Source organism: Periplaneta americana, chromosome 15 (genome assembly GCF_040183065.1).
Source record: "Periplaneta americana isolate PAMFEO1 chromosome 15, P.americana_PAMFEO1_priV1, whole genome shotgun sequence".
Taxonomy (NCBI): Eukaryota; Metazoa; Arthropoda; class Insecta; order Blattodea; family Blattidae; genus Periplaneta; species Periplaneta americana.
Genome location: NC_091131.1, coordinates 160,064,168 through 160,085,282, shown reverse-complemented (window position 1 = coordinate 160,085,282; position 21,115 = coordinate 160,064,168). Strand labels below are relative to the sequence as shown.

General features: G+C 35.7%; 1 protein-coding gene across 1 annotated transcript in view; it reads right to left on the bottom strand.

The window, feature by feature from the left end:
- The window catches only part of LOC138715488 (follicle-stimulating hormone receptor-like), a 778,322-nt gene extending 758,684 nt beyond the window's left edge, over positions 1-19,638 (bottom strand). The window contains exon 1 of the mRNA XM_069848450.1: positions 19,489-19,638. The gene's annotated coding sequence lies outside the window, so the exon portion shown is untranslated. The remainder of the gene's footprint in view (positions 1-19,488) is intronic.
- Between the last annotated feature and the right edge of the window lie 1,477 nt (positions 19,639-21,115).

Genomic DNA, 21,115 nt, shown 5'->3' with positions numbered 1-21,115 from the left:
TGCCGAATGTTGACCTTTTAGAGAGCGACGATATTATAATCACAGACTAAACTTTTCTAAAAGGATATTGCAAATGTAGTTGAACGGGTAAAATCCGTTGAAATTTGGAAACTGAAATATTCATTATTGGAATTTGTTTTCCACATCATTGATTGCAATCCTGCACGAGGCACTTTGATTGCTAACCAAGTGGCGGTCATCATCTTGTGTCGACAGGATTGATATCCATTTTCAATTTTGTGCACTTGTGGATGTCGCTGCTTAAAGCTGCCTTACATAGAAAGCTGCTGACTACTGTTGTCACGCCAGGAGAAGGCGGCTGAAGTACTTAGGGGAAACAGTCGCGCATGCGCACCGCGCTGTTCACTGCAATATTCCTGTTTCACAAACATCTACTGCACGAGTGTATGAATCTTTGCGACTTTGTGAAAATAATAGTGGGGTTTTTACTGTAGTGTTTTATTAGTTTCAACAAGACAATTGTTTTCAGCATATCACAAATCTTGTATTGCTTTAGTTAGCCTTTGCTTTTCGTGTTAATAGTGTTGATAATAATATAGTTAATAGAATTTATGTTATTGTATACTGTTATTTAGGTTTATAGCAGTTTTTTGTTTATTGTAAATATGTCGACAAAGAGGAAACAAGGATTGACAATCTATAGCGAAGAAAGGAATATTATTAGAAGTGCAAAATAATTCTGTGACGAAGAAAAAGAACAACAGTGCCTTTGCATTCCTCTTACGAAACCTACAGCAAAGGTAGAAAAGTACTCTAATATATCCACAAGAACAATACAGCGTATAAGGAATGAAATGAAAGACTGCACAGAAGAAAGTGCGTTGTCAACACCCGAGGGAGAAAAAAAATGTAAACGTCCAGACTACCGAAATGCAAATGTAGAGGACTTCGGCGGGAGATTGACAAAAAATATATAATTGAGAAGTTTTATTTGAAAAAGAAAGAGGGCCACCGGCGTAGCTCAGGAGGTAGCGCGTTTGCCTGCAGATCTGCAAGTTGTGCTCGGGAGTGAGTTCGATTTCCGTTTGCGCTGACTACCTGGTTGGGTTTTTTTCCGAGGTTTTCTCAAGCGGAAGGCGAATGTCAGGTAATCTATGGCGTATCCTTGGTTTCATTTCGCCAAATACCATCTCGCCATCAATTCAATCGACACTGAAGAAGCTAGTAGTTATTACAGTGTCGTTAAATAACAAGTAAAAAAATAGTACCAAGCTGCAACAAACGTCCACCCTTTTACAAGAGAAAATTGATTTGAAATGAAAGACAACATTAAGACGAATACTGAAGAAAAAGGATTTCAGGTGGAAGAAGTGTGCAGCAAAAAAATTGAGGAAAACACTGTAAATTAGAATACGTGAAAATATCTACAGCAAATAAGAAAGCTTAGGAAAGTGGAAAAACCGATTTTGCATCTGGACGAAATGCGGATAGATAGGCCTACCAATTTAACGTTTTCCAAGTTCTGGCACGATAAAAATGTTACGGGAGTTTTGACTATCGTAAATGTGTCCAGAAAATTCATTGTTGTTCATCAGGATGGGGGCGGTGGGGCTAATGGCTTTGTTGAGAGATTCGAATTAATACACACGGCTGGAACATAAACAGACGATTATCATGGACAGACCATACTCCAGAAATTTTGAAAAATGTGATAATGATAGCGACAGCACCGAAGATGCGGAATCTTTTATGTCTGACTCCGTTCCCTTGTAGCCAAGTAAGTGGACTGAAGTTTTCAGGTCAGAGTGTAGCGTAAAGTTCCCCCGTCCCGCCTATCTACTCCCCGCGCCAACTCGTAGCGCGAAGACAGTACATTTGAGTCAAGTTCACACTTCTCTCTTAAAGGACTCCACAAACATTAGAAATTTTAATGAAGCCTCTACATATAGCATTGCCATTATTCGTCGCTATCTACGAACAAAGGATTCTTTCATGTGTAGTGCATCTTATTAGAAGCTGATATTTCGAAGAAACTAGTTATATTAATTAAAATGTGTCTCAGTTAAATGTACAGCAGAGTCCGTATAGGCCAGTTTCTGTTGGATGCTTTTCCAGTTCACTGCGGGCTAAAGCAGGGAGATGCGCTATCACCTTTACTTTTTAACTTCGCTCTAGAGTATGCCACTAGGACAGTTTAAGATAACAGAGAGGGATTGTAATTGAACGGGTTACATCAGCTGCTTGTCTATGCGGATGACGTGAATATGTTAGGAGAAAATCCACAAAAGATTAGGGAAAACACGGAAACTTTACTTGAAGCAAGTAAAGCGATCGGTTTGGAAGTAAATCCCGAAAAGACTAAGTATATAATAATTATGTGTCATGGCCAGAACATAGTACGAAATGGAAATATAAAAATTGGAGATTTATCGTTCGAAGAGGTGGAAAAATTCAAATACCTTTGAAAAACAGTAAGAAATAGAAATGACACTGAGGAGGAAATTAAACGCAGAATAAATCTAAGAAATGCCTGTTATTATTAGGTTGAGAAGCTTTTATCTTCTAGTCTACTCTCAAAAAATCTGAAAGAATTTATAACACAGATATATTGTTCTGTATGGTTGTATGTATGTATTTATTTACACTGCAAGTGGGCAAGTACCCGGTGGCAGTGGTATATACAATATTAACAATACACAGTTAAAATGATAAGCTATAAAATTTACAATACATAATACAATTTACAACACATATACAATTTTATACACAATACAATAAGAATACACAATACAATTTAACACAATAATAATAAAACATAAAATAAAACACCTAATTTTACAACACAATCTACATAATTATGTATAGGTCCTACATAAGTGTTAATAGTCTTTCACTTTACTCTCATCTCATTCCCTGTAGTGGCACTATGACGCATTTCACTGACACTTTAGCACACATTTCACTGACACTCTGTAACACATTTCACTGACACTATAGAACACATTTCATTGACGCTATAAATTATCACTGATCGGAACTGTTCACTGCACTGTAAAACCATAACTTCACTGACTCACCTCGCTTCACTGATACAACAGTTCAAATAAGTCAAATAATTGCATTCTTATGCATACTTATAAACAGAACTACATTTAAACTAAACATTTCTAGTCTAAGGCCCTCTTACACGCTATTTTTAAATAATTTACAATTCAAAGCAAGGAAGTAAACTCGTCAGGCTAGATAAATACATGTCACCTTAAAAAAATTAAATGTTGAATGTCACCTTAATTTTAATTTTCACTTTATACAAAACTCTTTAAATTATTCTTGAATCTCCTTAAGCAAGGACAGCCCTCAAAGACCGCTTCTTCAAAGACTTGAACTCTCACTTTGAGAGAGGAAAGAGATTAAGGGCGCAAATCAAGCTTTCAGGTAAAACTCCCTGTAAAGGTGATTTGAATAATTTTGAGGGAACAATTGTTCCGGGGCCAGGTATCGAACCCGGGATTTTTGGTTTAACGTACCAACACTCTACCAACTGAGCTACCGGGAACTCTACCACACTGTGTCTGGTAGAGTTTCCGGGTAGCTCAGTTGGTAGAGCGTTGGTACGTTAAAGCAAAGGTCCCGGGTTCCATACCTGGCCCCAGAACAATTTTTCTCTCAAAATTATCCAGAGATTAAGGATATTTGAGAATAAGGTTCTTAGGAAAATATTTGGGGCTAAGAGGGATAAAGTTACAGAAGAATGGAGAAAGTTACACAACGCAGAACTGCACGCATTGTAATCTTCACCTGACATAATTAGGAACATTAAATCCAGACGTTTGAGATGGGCAGGGCATGTAGCACGTATGGGCGAATCTAGAAATGTATATACAGTGTTAGTTGGAAGGCCTGAGGGAAAAAGACCTTTGGGGAGGCTGAGACGTAGATGTGAGAGTAATATTAAAATAGATTTGAGGGAGGTGGGATATGATAGAGACTGGATTAATCTTGCACAGGATAGGGACCGATGGCGGGCTTATGTGAGGGCGATAATGAACAACAGAGTTCCTTAAAGGCCATAAGTAAGTACGTAAGTACTGCCTCTTACATTTCTCAATAGACGAAAATCGCAATTAGAATTCTTCTGCCTAAAATCAGTCGGATTTTAACCCAGGACATTTTTGTATCATACACAGGTACGGCAACCAATACACCGCAGGTGAATCTGTGGCTACGCTGCTAGCACAACAGGCTTATATTCAGGTGGTACGGGTTCAATTCCCGATCAGATCTGGATGGATTTTGTGATTGACAAAAACAGACCTTGGAGAAGGTTTTAATCGACGTACTCCCGTCTCCTCTTTTATTCCATCAACACTTCCCACCCTCCCATTTCATCTATCATATGTAACAGACAAAAAAGTTTGGAGTGGGGTAGGTTTCCGATGCTGATTTAGGTTCCGGGGCTCCGAACCTTGCTTGCAGGGCCCAAGGAGGATGGCTCGCCACCCGAGCCATTCGTTGCACTTGTACAATCATCACATATAGGACACACAATGACTAAGTGCAAGAATCCATCCCGGATCTGGACCTCATGAAATCAATAAATCAATACACCGCCGAAGATGGAATGTCCCACATTTTAATTCAGAAAGTAGCGTAATAACTAGAACTCGGAATTTTAGGCCTAAATGGCTCTCAAAATTTCCAAAATAGGCCCAAAAAGTAGAAACATAAGCACACTAAAAAAAAAATCATTTACTGAACTTCAAATTAATAAAAAAAATTGAAACATACGTGCATCGAAAGCAAACAAGATACTAATGTATTCACTTATTTACTTACTTCATCATTCCGTACTCACGTCATGGCGAATTAGATGTACTCCATTTCTTAATCCGTCATAACTTACTATACAATGATTCAAAATTAACAATGAATTTTTTTATTTTAGTATGTTATTTTACGACGCTTTATCAACATCTTAGGTTATTTAGCGTCTAAATGAGATGAAGTTGATAATGCCGGTGAAATGAGTCCAGGGTCCAACACCGAAAGTTACCCAGCTCATACTGGGTTGAGGGAAAACCCCGGAAAAACCTCAACCAGGTAACTTGCCCTGACCGGGAATCGAACCCGGGCCAGACGTGCTAACCGTTACTCCACAGGTGTGGACTTAACAATGAATATGACAACCTATGAATATAGGATGATTCATGAGGATATACCGTCCCTTACGGAACTTATTTTCGAAGACATAGTGAGCAAAAAATGTCATATAAACTTTTGTCCTAATGCCAATATTTTCAAAGTTACATTAATTTTAAGTTGATAGTAAAATACCTTTTTTCTTTAGTTTAAGGGCAAAAAAAATTTACAAATAGGGAATGAACTATTCAGAAGTATCATTTCTTTAATTGGCTAGTGTTCTGGAGCTAAAAAAGTGTTGTTAATTGTTTTTCCACAGATTTTAGTTTTCAATTTTTAACTAAAGATGACATCATTCTTACGCATTTATCACAAACAAGTTTACAAATCATACGACTTTAGTAATTTTATTTTTTACAGTTTAATTATGTATCCTGATGTACAATCTTAAAGAATTTACAAGAGTGGCGTGATTTGTATCAATTGTTATGATAAATGCGTAAGAAAATGTAATTTTGTAGTTAAAAATCGAAAAAAAAAAAATCTGTACGAAGCAACTATGAATTCACAATACATTTTTACCTTTTGAATACTACCTAATTAAAGAAATGATACTCCTGAATACTTCATTCTTTATTGTAATATTCTTTTATCTTTAAAACTGAACAATAATGGTATTTTACAAACAACTCAAAATTAGTGTAATTCTGAAAATATTGAGGTTAGGACAAATGTTTAGGGCTATATGACATTTTTTTGCTCAGAATGTCTTCGGAAATAAGCTCCGTAAAGGACAGTAAATCCTCGTGAATCACCCTGTATAACAATTATCTGTTTAACATTTTTCTAGATTAAAATATAGTAGGTTACTATTACTTCTTAATTTATAATCTAATTTAAATCATTTCCCATGAACACATAAAAGTAAGCAATTGTATTTGAAACCATTTTTCATATTCAATTCACTTAATTATTTTCGATATTTTAATTATATATTTTTCATAGCTCCTTACCGCGTCCGAATACTGAATAATTAATTTCAGTTAAGAGCTTTGACCTTCTCTTCCCATCCAATTTTAACTCTAAAAAGAAATTTTCCTAATTTATGCAATTTGCTAGCGTTTAAAGGACCATTCATTTTTATACGCCACTCTAGCGTTTATGTTCAAAAAATGTTTATCCAGGCAACAATTTCTGAAATCATTCGTTGCCGCACAATTTAAAGCTATATGCATTGCGTCTTCCACTAGTCCGCATAACGGACATTTATCTTTCTCTACGTTCCCTCTTTTATTCTTCAGCCTCCAGATAGGTCTACCTAATCTCCACTACGTCATTCCTGTTCTCTCTTCCCTTGAATTTATTCTGACACATTCCTCCTGTTCCCTATAGTATTTTAGTGATCCTAGGTCATTATTATGAAAGATATCTTGTCTCGAAATTTCGTTTGTCCTCTCTTTTCCCATCCTTCCAACAGTCTTGGTGTTTAGTGTCCCTAGTTCTCTCCATGCCAATTTAGACCTAATCTGTTTGTTTCTAATTCCAGCCCTTTCAACCAATTCGACTCCAATTAGCGACTTCCGTATGTTAGATACGTTGTTTCATAATCGCTGAATCATTCCTTAACATAATATTACCACAGTCTAGTATACACAGTCACGAAGCTTGAGTTGACGAGGGTACTAGGAACAATAGACTGTGCCGGTACTGTTCCACATTGTATGTGATGAGGCGATAATAGTGATCCTAGTGGTTAGCAACTATCTATGGATGCGTATTTCCTACGTATTGAGCTTCGTGACTGTATATACTAGACTGTGATACTACCTAAATATTTGATTTTTCTCTCTAGAATAATAACTCGTATCAATCCCCGTCTCTATACGGTGTAATTATAATTGAACGGGTTAGTGGAATAGGGGGGTATCCCACATTTTGGTAAAAAATGAACTAACTCCATATTATGAAAGCTGAATCCATCTACTGTTAGTTTAATGTGCTATTTAAGTAAGGAATAGCCCCATTTTAAAATAAATATGAACATATGAAAGGGCTTTGTAAGTTGTATCAAAATTCAGAATGGAATAAGGAGGTATGCCACAGTTCTTTGAAACCTTGGTTCTGATTGGCCAGCTGTTTACCTAACTGACAAATGGGAGAACTGCTTTGATACAATAAGTTTCCAAGCAACATGGCGGACGTTGACCATACTAAAAGCCTTGGACCATACTAATGTTTTTGTAAGGGATGAAATGGTGAAAATAAGACAAATAATAGCAAAAAGAGGAAAAGAAATCCATAAAATGGAAAGACAACAGCAGAAAGAAGGCACGAAACTGTGGACAAGAATATATATTAAGAAAGATTAATAGGGCCATACGTGCTACCACAGAGACTTTTAGGATTTTCTTATTAAAGTATTGCCTGCCTTGCTGGAGAATGTGTTATGTCAGCAGGACTACAGATGTGGTTCTTAAACGATGGCGCACCAGCACATTTTTTCCGCAATGTGCGTGAACACCTGACGTTGACATTTCAGGACCACTGCAATGGTCGGGGAAGCCCCACACTTTGGCCTACTCGTTCCCCAAAACTAAAAAATCCTAGACTTTTGGTTATGGGGACACATGAAGGAACCAGGTCAATTTCAAGAGTGCGTGATTCCTTGAATGGACGTCACATTGAGCACCTCCTATGAACAAGCGTTCAGATATCAGAAAGTATGTGTTGTAGGACCCATGTTTATTAGACATTATTTTCTTGTTTTGATCCATAATAACACCTCCTAAAATATTGGATATTTTAACACCTTGTATAGCAGATACAGTCATGGAACCAAAGCACCCCAATGGAATGCCCATCAAAGCTGTTTAGCGTCCTGACATACTATCTATATTAAAGTTCGTACTTCCAGTTCATCACAACTTTTATTTAAATTTGAAATCAGATAATGGATGTGAAGTAGAAAGCAATGATCATAACCCATTACCTCCTGGTCTAGTTGCCTCATAAGTGGTGCCTTGTTGGTATCACTTATGATGTTTAGACCTGACTTCGGACAGTTGACTAAACAAACAAACAAACAAATGAACCTTATTTAAATGTCTTTTGATTAATATCTTTCAGAGTTTGTTTCTTTCTTTGTTGTAAAATATAGTATATCATAAGTGAAATTTTCCTATAATAATAATAATTTATTTTTTATTTATTTATAATATTAACGTGCAAAATAATAATAATAATAATAATAATAATAATAATAATAATAATAATAATATTATGCTGTACATTTGCAGAAAGTTAGTGCAATACCTATCTAACACATTACCCAAAAGACGTTGTGATTCTTGTTATTTTCCTTAAGTTACAGAGAATCTAACAAAATGCTAAATATCTCAAAAACATACTTTTGAGGGATACCCCATTCTTCTACTAAGCCCTTCAATTCTCTTGATACATAACATATCAAATTAATAATCATTACACAAGCCTTTCACTGGCCCGCAACATTTCAGGCACAGCTATTTGCACGTAATACTGGGTGTTCAGTTCAAAATGTGTCTTGGCTCGCTGTATGCCGTCATGTGGCTAGCTGATGAGCCTAGAGAATTCAATCTTCCTACACTTCCGCAGCTCAGGTGTATAATCTAAGAGGCAGAGAAGTTGGCTAGCAAGTACGGCGTTCATTCTGAAGAGTACGTGCAGATACGTACGGTAACGCCGGTAGTGGCAGGAATGTGAACTGTTTGGAAATACGTACTGTCGGGATATGGGGAGAGGGTTAAGACGATTACTTACGTATTTGTTGACATTAACTTCGACGGTCAACATGGACACGGAGCACTTAATTTCTGTTGTGGAATGTTACCGTACGCAACCGATGATAACAAATACCCTGCGTACGACTTGCCGGCGCAAAACACAGTTCGAAAGAGGTTATGGTAGCACACAGACCGTACAGACCGCCATCTGTTGCTACGACGTTCAAGTTATACCGTACACGTTCTCAAGTTCAGATTGAAGAACGCCTTAAATAATAGGCAACTTCTCTAACATATAAACTGAAACTCTCTTCAAATCGGTGACCCAACAACAGTGACGTCATGACACACTTTGAAATGAACACCAAGTATTACACGAGGTATTTAACTTCAATAATTAAAGTGCGATCATTTTCTTAAGGGGGAGTTCATTTCGGGGAAAGCATAATTCGTTTAAATGCTTTTAGTTACTATTGTATCAAAATAATTAAAATACGATTTTTTGGTACAAGAAGCATCCTTTTTTGGTGCAAGGATAATGCGTTTAACATGTTTCTCAATTAGACCTGAACACATTCTTTAATAAATCACTCAAAACCAATTTGAATATAGCGTAGATTGTGCACAAAGATATTTTTTGTGTTGGCCCCATCATTGTTTACGCAAATAAAATCAAATGAAAACAATTAAAATTAACGTCATTTAAACATTGTTTTAAGAAATATATACACACACAATTTGAACTGGTAATGGAAATTGCGGGAAAACAGCTAAACGGATTTTAATTAATGACCCCTCATTTTGAAGCATGGCATTCAAAAACAATTATGGTTAACTTAACGACGCTCACAACTGTCGAGGTTATATCAGCGTTGCCGGTGTGCCGGAATTTTATCCCGCAGGAGATTTTTTACATGCCAGTAAATCTACCTCGAGCATAGAAGGCCAGCGCTATACCGACTATGCTAACCAGGCCAACGCTTGGCATTCAAGGATATGCGGAAAATAGTAGTTTTCTGTGAAATGTCAATTTTCCTACATAATTTTCCTATTTTTCAAAATCCATCTGTAGTCAGTTTTCAGAACAAATGACTTCTCAGAATATTAAGAGAAAACACACATACTACAATAAACAATATCACATGAATGTCATACCCATTAAAGGTATATTGATGATATAGACGTAGAGAATATTACATCTTCATTTCTACAATTTATTGAGTAACGGATTAAAGTATATATTTTTATTTTAGTAGGTTATTTTACGACGCTTTATCAACATCTCAGGTTATTTAGCGTCTGAATGAGATGAAGGTGATAATGCCGGTGAAATGAATCCGGAGTCCAATACCGAAAATTACACAGCATTTGCTCATATTGGGTTGAGGGAAAACCCCGGAAAAAACCTCAACCAGGTAACTTGCCCCGACCTGGAATCGAACCCGGGCCACCTGGTTTCGCGGCCAGACGGCTGACCGTTACTCCACAGGTGTGGACTAAAGTATATAGACTACATGTTACTGAAAACTACAAAACTTATGTAGGATAACAATATATTTATTAGAAACTAGCCATACCCGTGCGCTCCGCTGCACCCGTTAGAAATAAATATAAAGTAATTACATAATTAAAATAGGACGTTTGATCCAGGGGACATTCGTGTTTGATAGAAGGATAAATCGTCTAATATGTTACTTAATTTAAATTGCATCCAAATAATTAAAATGCGATCATTTTGGTCCAGAGACACTCATTTGGTGCAATGACAATTCCTTTAACCTGTTTCTTAATTTTTATTACATGCAACCATAGTTTAATGAAGATTGACATCATTTAGCTTTACTGTGTATATTTTATTTTACTTGTTATAGGTTTCCATTGAATTATGGTAATAACTTAATTTTAACCCTTGTTTTCTACGTATTCAGCAAATGGCGCTTGGCCCACTATGGTTGTGAACCCTTCAAATAACATAGGCCAAATAGAAATGATCGGGACGAAATTCAAATACAAACTGCTGAGCCATTTATACCGGACCCCACACCTTCTGAAGTCGAAATTGCAATAGAAAATCTGAAAAAGTACAAGTCTCCAGGTACTGATCAAATTCCAGCGGAATTAATACAAGAGGGTGGAAGCGCATTTTCTAGCGAAATTTATAAACTTGTACTTGCAATTTGGGAAAAGGAAATTATACCAGAACAATGGAAGGAATCCATAATCGTAATTACCTATTTTTAAGAAGAGAGACAAGACTAACTGTAGTAACTTTGAGGAATATCACTTGTTGACGTTGTATAAAATTTTGTCGTATATCCTTTTGAGAAGATTAACTCCAAATGTAGATGAAATTATTGGGGATCATCAGTGTGGTTTTAGGCGTAATAGATCGACTATTGATCAGATTTTTTGTATTCGACAGATATTGGAGAAAAAATGGGAGTATAAGAGTAGAGTACATCAGTTATTCATAGATTTCAAAAAGGCATATGACTCGGTTAAGAGAGAAGTTTCATATGATATTCTTATTGAATTTGGTATTCCCAAGAAACTAGTTCGATTAATTAAAATGTGTCTCAGTGAAACATACAGCAGAGTCCGTATAGGTCAGTTTCTATCTGATGCTTTTCCAATTCACTGCGGGCTAAAGCAGGGAGATGCACTATCACCTTTACTTTTTAACTTCGCTCTAGAATATGCCATTAGGAAAGTTCAGGATAACAGGCAGGGTTTGGAATTGAACGGGTTACATCAGCTTCTTGTCTATGCGGATGACGTGAATATGTTAGGAGAAAATACACAAACGATTAGGAAAAACACGGAAATTTTACTCGAAGCAAGTAAAGCGATAGGGTTGGAAGTAAATCCCGAAAAGACTAAGTATATGATTATGTCTCGTGACCAGAATATTGTACGAAATGGAAATATATAAATTGGAGATTTATCCTTCGAAGAGGTGGAAAAAGTCAAATATCTTGGAGCAACAGTAACAAATATAAATGACACTCGGGAGGAAATTAAATGCAGAATAAATATAGGAAATGCCTGTTATTATTCGGTTGAGAAGCTTTTGTCATTTAGTCTGCTGTCAAAAAATCTAAAAGTTAGAATTTATAAACCAGTTATATTACCGGTTATTCTGTATGGTTGTGAAACTTGGACTCTCACTTTGAGAGAGGAACAGAGAGTAAGGGCGTTTGAGAATAAGGTTCTTAGGAAAATATTTGGGGCTAAGAGGGATGAAGTTACAGGAGAATGGAGAAAGTTACACAACGCAGAGCTGCACGCATTGTATTCTTCACCTGACATAATTAGGAACATTAAATCCAGACGTTTGAGATGGGCAGGGCATGTAGCACGTATGGGCGAATCCAGAAATGCATATATTGTGTTAGTTGGGAGGCCGCCCGGAGGGAAAAATACCTTTGGGGAGGCCGAGACGTAGATTGGAAGATAATATTAAAATAGATTTGAGGGAGGTGGGATATGATGATAGAGACTGGATTAATCTTGCTCAGGATAGGGATCAATGGCGGGCTTATATGAGGGCGGGAATGAACCTCCGGGTTTCTTAAAAGCCAATAAGTAAGTAAGTAATATTACATATTATATTATATTATATTATATTATATTATATTATATTATATTATATTATATTATATTATATTATATTATATTATATTATATATCAGAAGTTACTGTAATAACATTATAGCATTATGTCCATCTAGAGAAACTACACTTTCCAATGGTGAAATAATAATTAATTATACAAATCGGTTAATTTAGCTTCCGATATTACCTCATACAAACACAGGAACATTCTCTGTACGCTATCTTTCATAGCTTTGGATTGTTGCTGTCCAAGGCCCCTTATAGACGAAGTCTTTTGTTTTTTAATTCATTACGCGGCCTTAGATGGCAGTTATTTTAATTTTAAAATTCATTTATCTCATTAAATATCAGTCCTATCAAAATTTTTCAAGGAATAAAACTTATCGCAAATTATTTTTAAAGAAACTTTTGTTGTGTAACATTTTTCACAAAAATCAATAATAAGCGAGATATTTCGATTTTTTAATTCAGGCCCCCTTATAACCCCCATTTTAAATCATGTATTTTGAATGCCATATAGCCTAAAATCTAAGTTACAACGAACTTAATTTATATTCCAATTTTCATCGAAATCCGTTCAGCCATTATCGCGTGAAAAGGTAACAAACATACACACAGACAGACAGACAAACAAAAATTTCAAAAAAGCGATTTTCGGTTTCAGGGTGGTTAATTATACATGTTAGGACCAATTATTTTTGGAAAATCGAAAATTACCAGAAAAAATTCGGCTACAGATTTATTATTAGTATAGATGAAATATTTTTATGGTTATTAATCGAGTGGTGTGTGTCTTTCATAATATTAATGGAGGTGTGGTGTAGATATTTATATGTGTGATTGTCTAGGTAATAGTGCAGTACTATGGAAGAGCCATTAGTAATTGATTCATTCTTATTTCAGCTGTATCTTTGAACTACATCAAAATTAATTTCATATTCCTTCAGTTTAATCGATTAGATTTGTGATCACTGCCAAGCATATCATTTTGTTGTAGTGAGAATAGCAGGACATTTCACTTCCTGCTGCCGTGATGAGTAAGTTTATTTCCCGCAACCAGCAACGAATGAAACGCAAATTGCTAATGATTTACGATGAACAATTTTACTTAGGGCGCTTATAAGATTCTACAAGTCTGATGTAGCATTCGCCTCATTTTCCGAATCTCAGCAATAGGGTACTCACAACAGCCTATACTGCTGAAAATACATGGGATAATACATAAATAACTTACGTCTCTGATCTTCCGCCATTTACAATTCATTATTAGCTTATGGCCAATTATACGTCATTCATTCAACATATGGTAACATTTTACATAGCCAAAATTATGTCCAGCATCCACAGGTGCCTAATACACTCCAAACGTTGTCAGATATTGTTACTAACAATCTTTTATGCTACTTCCTACAAAAATGGAGGGCAAATATTTGCAAGTGAAGAAAACGTGCGATCCGCAGAGTTAAGTTTCGATGATCATACTAGGTTAGATCAACGACGATAAAATAAACTTACTGCAGAGGGTATTGCGGGTGTTTTTGTCTCCGAAGATGGTGAGCTACCAAAAATTCAATTATGTTGTGCATGGCAGACAAGGGGGACCAAATTAAACCCTCACTGTGATCTGATGATTATTATATCCTCCTCTTCCCTTATGAATCACAATTGTAACATAGTGTCCTACGCCAAAAAAAATTGTATTTGTATTCCTGGTGTTTTCGAAGAGAAGGCCTGATGGCCTTAACTACACCAGGACAGACAGACAGAAAGGATAGATAGAGAGAGACATAGAGATAGATATATAGATATAGAGATATAGATATAGATATAGATATATAGAGATAGAGATATAGATATAGAGATATAGAGAGATAGATATAGATATAGGGAGATAGATATAGATATAGAGAGATAGATATAGATATAGAGAGATAGATATATAGATATAGATATAGAGAGATAGATATAGATATAGATATAGATATAGATAGAGAGATAGATATAGATAGAGAGATAGATATAGATAGATATATATATAGAGATAGATATAGATATAGATAGAGAGATAGATATAGATATAGATAAAGCGGTAGATATAGATATAGATATATATATAGATATAGATATAGATATAGATAGAGAGATAGAGATATATAGATATATATAGAGATATATATAGATAGAGATATATAGATACATAGAGATATAGAGATATAGAGATAGAGAGATATAGAGAGATATAGATATAGAGAGATATAGAGAGATAGAGATATAGGGAGATAGAGATATAGAGATAAAGAGATAAATAAATAAACAGATAAATAAATAAATAAATAATTAAATAAATAAATAAACAAACAAAACAAGCTCACTAGAATGACTACTTCAGTTTTGTACCATTTCGGATTCCTGTTCGTAGCCATTTCTCACACATTCCTTAGTCACACAAGTTAATCAAGCAATAATTGGTAGATCAATATTATCTGGAGGAAGCGCAAAAATTACAATTCCTAAGGAAAGATCAAGAGGTATTACTTACTGATAAAATAAGAGGACTACAAGATCTCTTAGCAGGAAAGAATGATTCTGCCTCTACATTTGAAGGCAGTTCAGGAAACATGCGGCAGTATACCAAGATGCTACGTCTACTGTTCGAAAGCATGGCAAAACTGATATTTTCGTAACTCTCACCTACAATCCGCAATGACATGAAATAGCTACTGCATTACTCCCACATGACAAGCTCGCAGATCTTCCTGACATTGTTACTCGCGTTTTCGCATTGAAACTCAAGAACTGAAGATGGAGTTGTTCATGAAAACAGTATTTGGCATCGAAAAACATTCAAGGAGAGTATTTTTCATTATTATTGAAGCAAATAACTTTCAAAATGTCTGGTATTTTTAATTGAAAATAAATATGAAAGTTTTTTATTTTAACTTCTAATCTAATTTGCAGCATTTGCTGCACAAGACACTAGTAGGAACAAACATGAATAATATCCATCGTTCTTAATGATCTTGGGCAAGAGAATAACAATAAGGTATGTATAAAAATAGAAATTACATGCCGTTGTAGAATATGTAAAAAATGTGTGCCTTACGAAAGTTCACAAGCTTTTTTTGAGGCCGCACCGCCTTTCACATGTCATACTTTCCATCTGACTCCGACGTCCCAGTACCCAAAATAAATTTAAAAAATCCCAAATTCGATTTGACGTATTTAAAAGAAAATAGTAATTTACTTTAATATATAAAAATACAAAATTAAAATAAAATATGTACACGAACTTAAAATTTTCATGTTGCCTTCAAATAAACATTATGCAGGGACATCATTTTATTTTTACTTCAATTTTTATTGTACCTGAGTTTTTGAATGTACTTCACTCCCACCCCTTCAACCGTCTTCCACACAGATCCAAGACTGCATATACAGTCATAGTAGCCTTACGGTCATAGTAAACAGTACGTTCCAAAAATATGTTCGCGTTTCCCAGTGACGAAAGAGCTTTCAATATTGAATCATTTTCGCACAGGTACTGTCGTCCATTTGCCTACGTCGTATCTCGGTTTCCCCAACCAGCTTTTATTCGCCAGCTAGTGGCTGGGCTGTCTTAGCTCTTTTCTGAGAACATTAATTTCTGTTAGGAATTGGACGTCTATGTACGTAATATTATACAACTGTTTGAATAAAATAACTTAAATAAAAGGGCTTAGTTAAGTAATTAACGGTCACGTGATTTCCCTCCTTTCTGCGACTCTACGACATAACCACTTGAACGGACAGTAGATAGTATATCTGAGTAATTTTATCTTTTCGGATCGGGCAGAAGTGAAGATTGAATTTACAGTACGTAAGGTACTCTTTTATAGAGTAGGTACGGAATTATTTCAACATGAGTTACTAGTACGAAGAACGAAACTGGTAATTGGAATTACGTACAATAGTCTATAGTGTGATAATATGCACAAAAGAACTGAAGCCTGTGTCGAAATGAACGGCCGCCATTTTCAAAAATGTGTTTAAGTAAATATCCATATTATGATTATTTTTCAATTTAACTTCATTCTCTATATTGTACGCTAATGTGCTGTAACAATACAATATACACTGCATAATTAATACGTCCGAATGGATAGCTCAATTCGTGAGTAAAAACACTAAGTGTTAATACAGTACTGTATGAAAATTATCAAACTCAAAATTGCGATATTTCCTAGTTTACATAAATGGATGAACTACTTTTCTTCCTTCCTATACTTAGTAAAATGATTTGTTTGTATATTACGCCAGTATCATCGAACTCCAGTTGTGGAACGGGGTAGCAAACAGCGTTGATCCAGAGGTATAGGCAAGTTAATATTAAAAATGTCAGTAAAAATAAAATGATGTCCCTGCACATTTTAATTTCTTCTGATAGCCGTGACGTCCCAGACAAAGACTGGTGACGCACAGTTTGAGAACCCCTGTGTTACGAAATGATAAATGTTGAAGTATTTTGTTCAAATAAGTTTACGACTAAGTGAGAAGTCGTTGTAACACAAAGTACGTCCGTAAATCGAGGGCTTAATGTAAAACTAACGTAATTACAATCGATGTTTTATTGACAACAAAATTCGTAATAAGCAATAAGCTTATTTCACATGAACTATACCATCATGTTTTGCGGTTAGGTTACGAATTGTAATATATACAAGACCATGGGTGGGTAACTCGTGCTCTCAAAGTGTCTACACAATCTCAATGCAGGTAGAACGGACTCTGTAGTAGCTGCACTGTCTGTGTGCGGTTCTTTCAAGACACAAGTTCGATCGCGTCTGCAGTAAGTGGCGGCTCGTTTTAAGTGACAAACAATATAATTCCCAGATCATTTCCCTTTAGTTACGAGTAAAAAGAGAATTTTTTTTATTAAGGAGAGAGATAAAGCTTGTATTCTATTACACTTTCTTACGCATGGCATTTCATGTTACAAATAAACAGTGAAGGTTTTAGTAAAGAAATACTGTCTGCATCTGCTTTAGAACAGCTAAAGGTAAAAATGGGATATCAAATATAGTTACCACGTTGTGCGTGCGAGTTACAGAATTGCACGACATATGATCGACTAGCTAAGAACATTCATGGATAAATTTGAAATGTGGTAGTATCATGTAGAACATAGACAACTTCACTTTCTTTGACTATAAACTATCTTGAAGAGTGATAAGAAAATATTTTTATCAAATATAAGATCCTACTTCAAGACCTACAGCAGAATTCACTGCTAAGTTTGGAGAAACAGTGACAATTAACAAGTAATCGAAATTTTTCTGAAATCTTTTTGGTTTACGCCGATAGAAAATCCTGAAAATTTATAGCTTGAATTAATATATCTACAGAACAGCACGCCACTCAGATTCCAGCAAAATCAGGACTCGAACTGTTCGTAATGTTGCCTAAGTCAGAATTTCCAAATATACTCTTTGCTTCCATATATACTGTAAGTATTTGAGGCAAAGTTTAATACACGAAAGAAGTGTAAAAGCTCTCAAAGTAAAGAAAGAGCTCAGAAGTAAGTTTATTTCATCTGCCGTGACATGTAAAAATACTTCCTTGAATTTGTGATTGTTTGCGAATACAGACTATTACCTTTCTGAGAACAGAGGGATACTCTTTAATGTATAAAGACTTGTAAATTCTAGCGTTCCACGCTTCAAATAAGACATATAATAAGAAATATTAACAAATAGTGTAATAATAAATAAGTGTTGCAGGTATATTTGTTGTATCTTGAAAAGGTTGTATTCAGTTTGTGTTTCCAGTACTAAACGAATAACACAGCTAGAAAAGAATATAATTTTGTTGTGTGTTTAGGTATAGTCTGCCTAAAATTACTATAATTATTGTACCATGTGTCATTCTGATATTCAAATCATGGAATATATATCACGACCACCTGCACGAGCCGCCAGAGCGCACCGTGGCAGTGAACTGCTTTTGCAGCGAAACTAAAACAACTGGTAAGTGCTGAGGCTGGCTCCGTCTGTCTTTCTCTCTTTCAAGGTTTTTTTAGCACTTTGGGAGCACGAGTTTCCCGTCCATGTACAAGACTGTTCGGAACTGAATTACGATTTTTATGACCAAGTACTGTAGAAGGACGAATTTTTTATCGATTGATGTAACAGCCAGTTTTTGTAGTTACGTTACTTTCATATAAGCTCTCGAAATGTACTATAAATTTAACATTATACTGCTCTAAGAATCAATAAAAAGTTATTTCCGGATCATATTCTACAAAGAAACAATATATACAATTGATGCTTGTCATTAGATAAATCGTCAAGAGTTCAAATACGGCAGAGGGCGATGAATTTTTATAGACAATAAAATTCATACCGACATTCTGCGGAAGGCGGTTCCATGTCATATTTGCGGTACCGGTACGTAAAAAAATCCTACCCTCGACTGAATGCGCTGCAGGCAAACCGTCCAATTAGGCTTGAGTAGGCCTATGCCCAACACTTCGCCAGCAGTTCAAATGAAATTCAGAAGTAAGCTTACTTACGAACTAATTAACGACATTCTGCACGATTTTGCATTCATTCACATGGTACGCTTTTTAAAATAACACATTTGAGACTTTCCAACGCATTTATTAAAAACGCACCAGGTACTGCTGTCCTTGTATTCTCGTTAAATAATTGAAGGTCTAATAATGAACAATTTTAATATAGTTTAAAGTTCAAATTTAAACATGTTTAATATTACGACATTTATTAACGCATATTCGTATAATTGTTAGTCAAAGAATTATAATGAACGTTCAAGGAGATAAAACAGAAATCAAGATACACTATTAAGTACAAGGCTGTCTCTTTTCTTTCCGATACTGGTGAAAAGTCTACTTCTTCATTCTATTTCTACATCTATTCAACACTTACTTTGCATTCAAGTTATTATACCAATTTCTAAGAACCAAGAACAAACATTTAAGAACTGTCTTCCCACTCAACTTGACGAGAGAACTTACTTGCTGCATGATTCAGCTGTCTGCAGTCGTCGGCCACTAAGGAGACATTCATGCTAACGAGCGGCGGAGATGCGGCTGTAACGGACACTTGGCACGGACTGCAGACCGCGTGGTGATACCACAGAACAGATCGTAAACACAGCTGGACGCCTGCGCTGTCCGCAACCCGCGCAACATACTGCTGCTTTAATGGGATAGGCATTACACGTGAGGCAAAAATGAGCCTGCTATGAGCTTATTGATTATCATGAGTAGGATAGTTACTTGCTCTGAGAAATGTAACGGACTTCATCTCCTCCTTTCTTACAGACTTCCATTGCGGTGGAGGGAGAGGGTATATCTTTTGACCAATACTATAATCCAGTGATGTCAAAGCAAGCGCATTTTTCTGACCTTGACGTCGTGCGCTGGCATTAAGCGCTAGGTATGCTAGGAGGAATAAGCAGCCTGTTGGATTAAGAAAACAGTGGTGCACAAACTTCATACGGAACGTGAAATTTTATGTCGTAATTTTTATATGGCTTCTTTCTGTTTGTTGTTTCCTATCTTGTCTGTAAAACAAAAGTACTAACACCTATTTCTTAGCCTAATACTGGCTGTTCATTTCAAAGTGTTTCATGACGTCACTGTTGTTGGGTCACCGATTTGAAGCGAGTTTCAGCTTATATGTTAGAGAAGTTGCCTATTATTTAAGGCGTTCTTCAATCTGAACTTGAGAAAGTGTACGGTATAACTTGAACGTCGTAGCAACAGATGGCGGTCTGTACGGTCTGTGTGCTACCATAACCTCTTTCGAACTGTGTTTTGCGCCGGCAAGTCGTACGTAGGGTATTTGTTATCATCGATTGCGTACGGTAACATTCCACAACACAAATCAAATGCTCCGTGTCCATGTTGACCGTCTAAGTTAATGTCAACAAACACGTAAGTAATCGTCTTAACCCTCTCCCCATATCCCGACAGTACGTATTTCCAAACAGTTCACATTCCTGCCACTACCGGCGTTACCGTACGTATCGATACGTACTCTTCAGAATGAACGCCGTACTTGGTAGGCAACTTCTCTGCCTCATAGGTTATACACCTCTGCGGAAGTGTAGGAAGATTGAATTCTCTAGGCTCATCGGCTAGCCACATGACGGCATACAGCGAGCCATGACACACTTTGAACAGAACACCCAGTATTTCTGTTATCAGAATATTAAATTATTTTCTCGAAATCTGCTGAAGCTATAGAGCTGACGTTTTACCAACACATAGGCACATATCTTTTGTTTGTGATGTAACAGTATTTGCTTTGTTAATTCATTTCCTTACAGACATTTTATATGCGAATATTTTCAAACATTTTAATACACTATCTTCAGTAATACGTATTTACGATATATTACATTTACGAAAACATTGTTTTAGTACCTGTAAGGCTACTAAACAAACATATCTGAAAATTTTACTTTTCTGTAAAAAAAAAAGTTGAGAAAATATTCCTTTTGAATAAAAAAGCAAACTTGTGAAAAATGAGCAATAAAATTAAAACTTACATTCTTATAATGCACTTATACTTCTCAGACAAATCTAAAAATTAACATGGATACAGTTTTAATAAGTTCTCTTCCCTTTATTCATT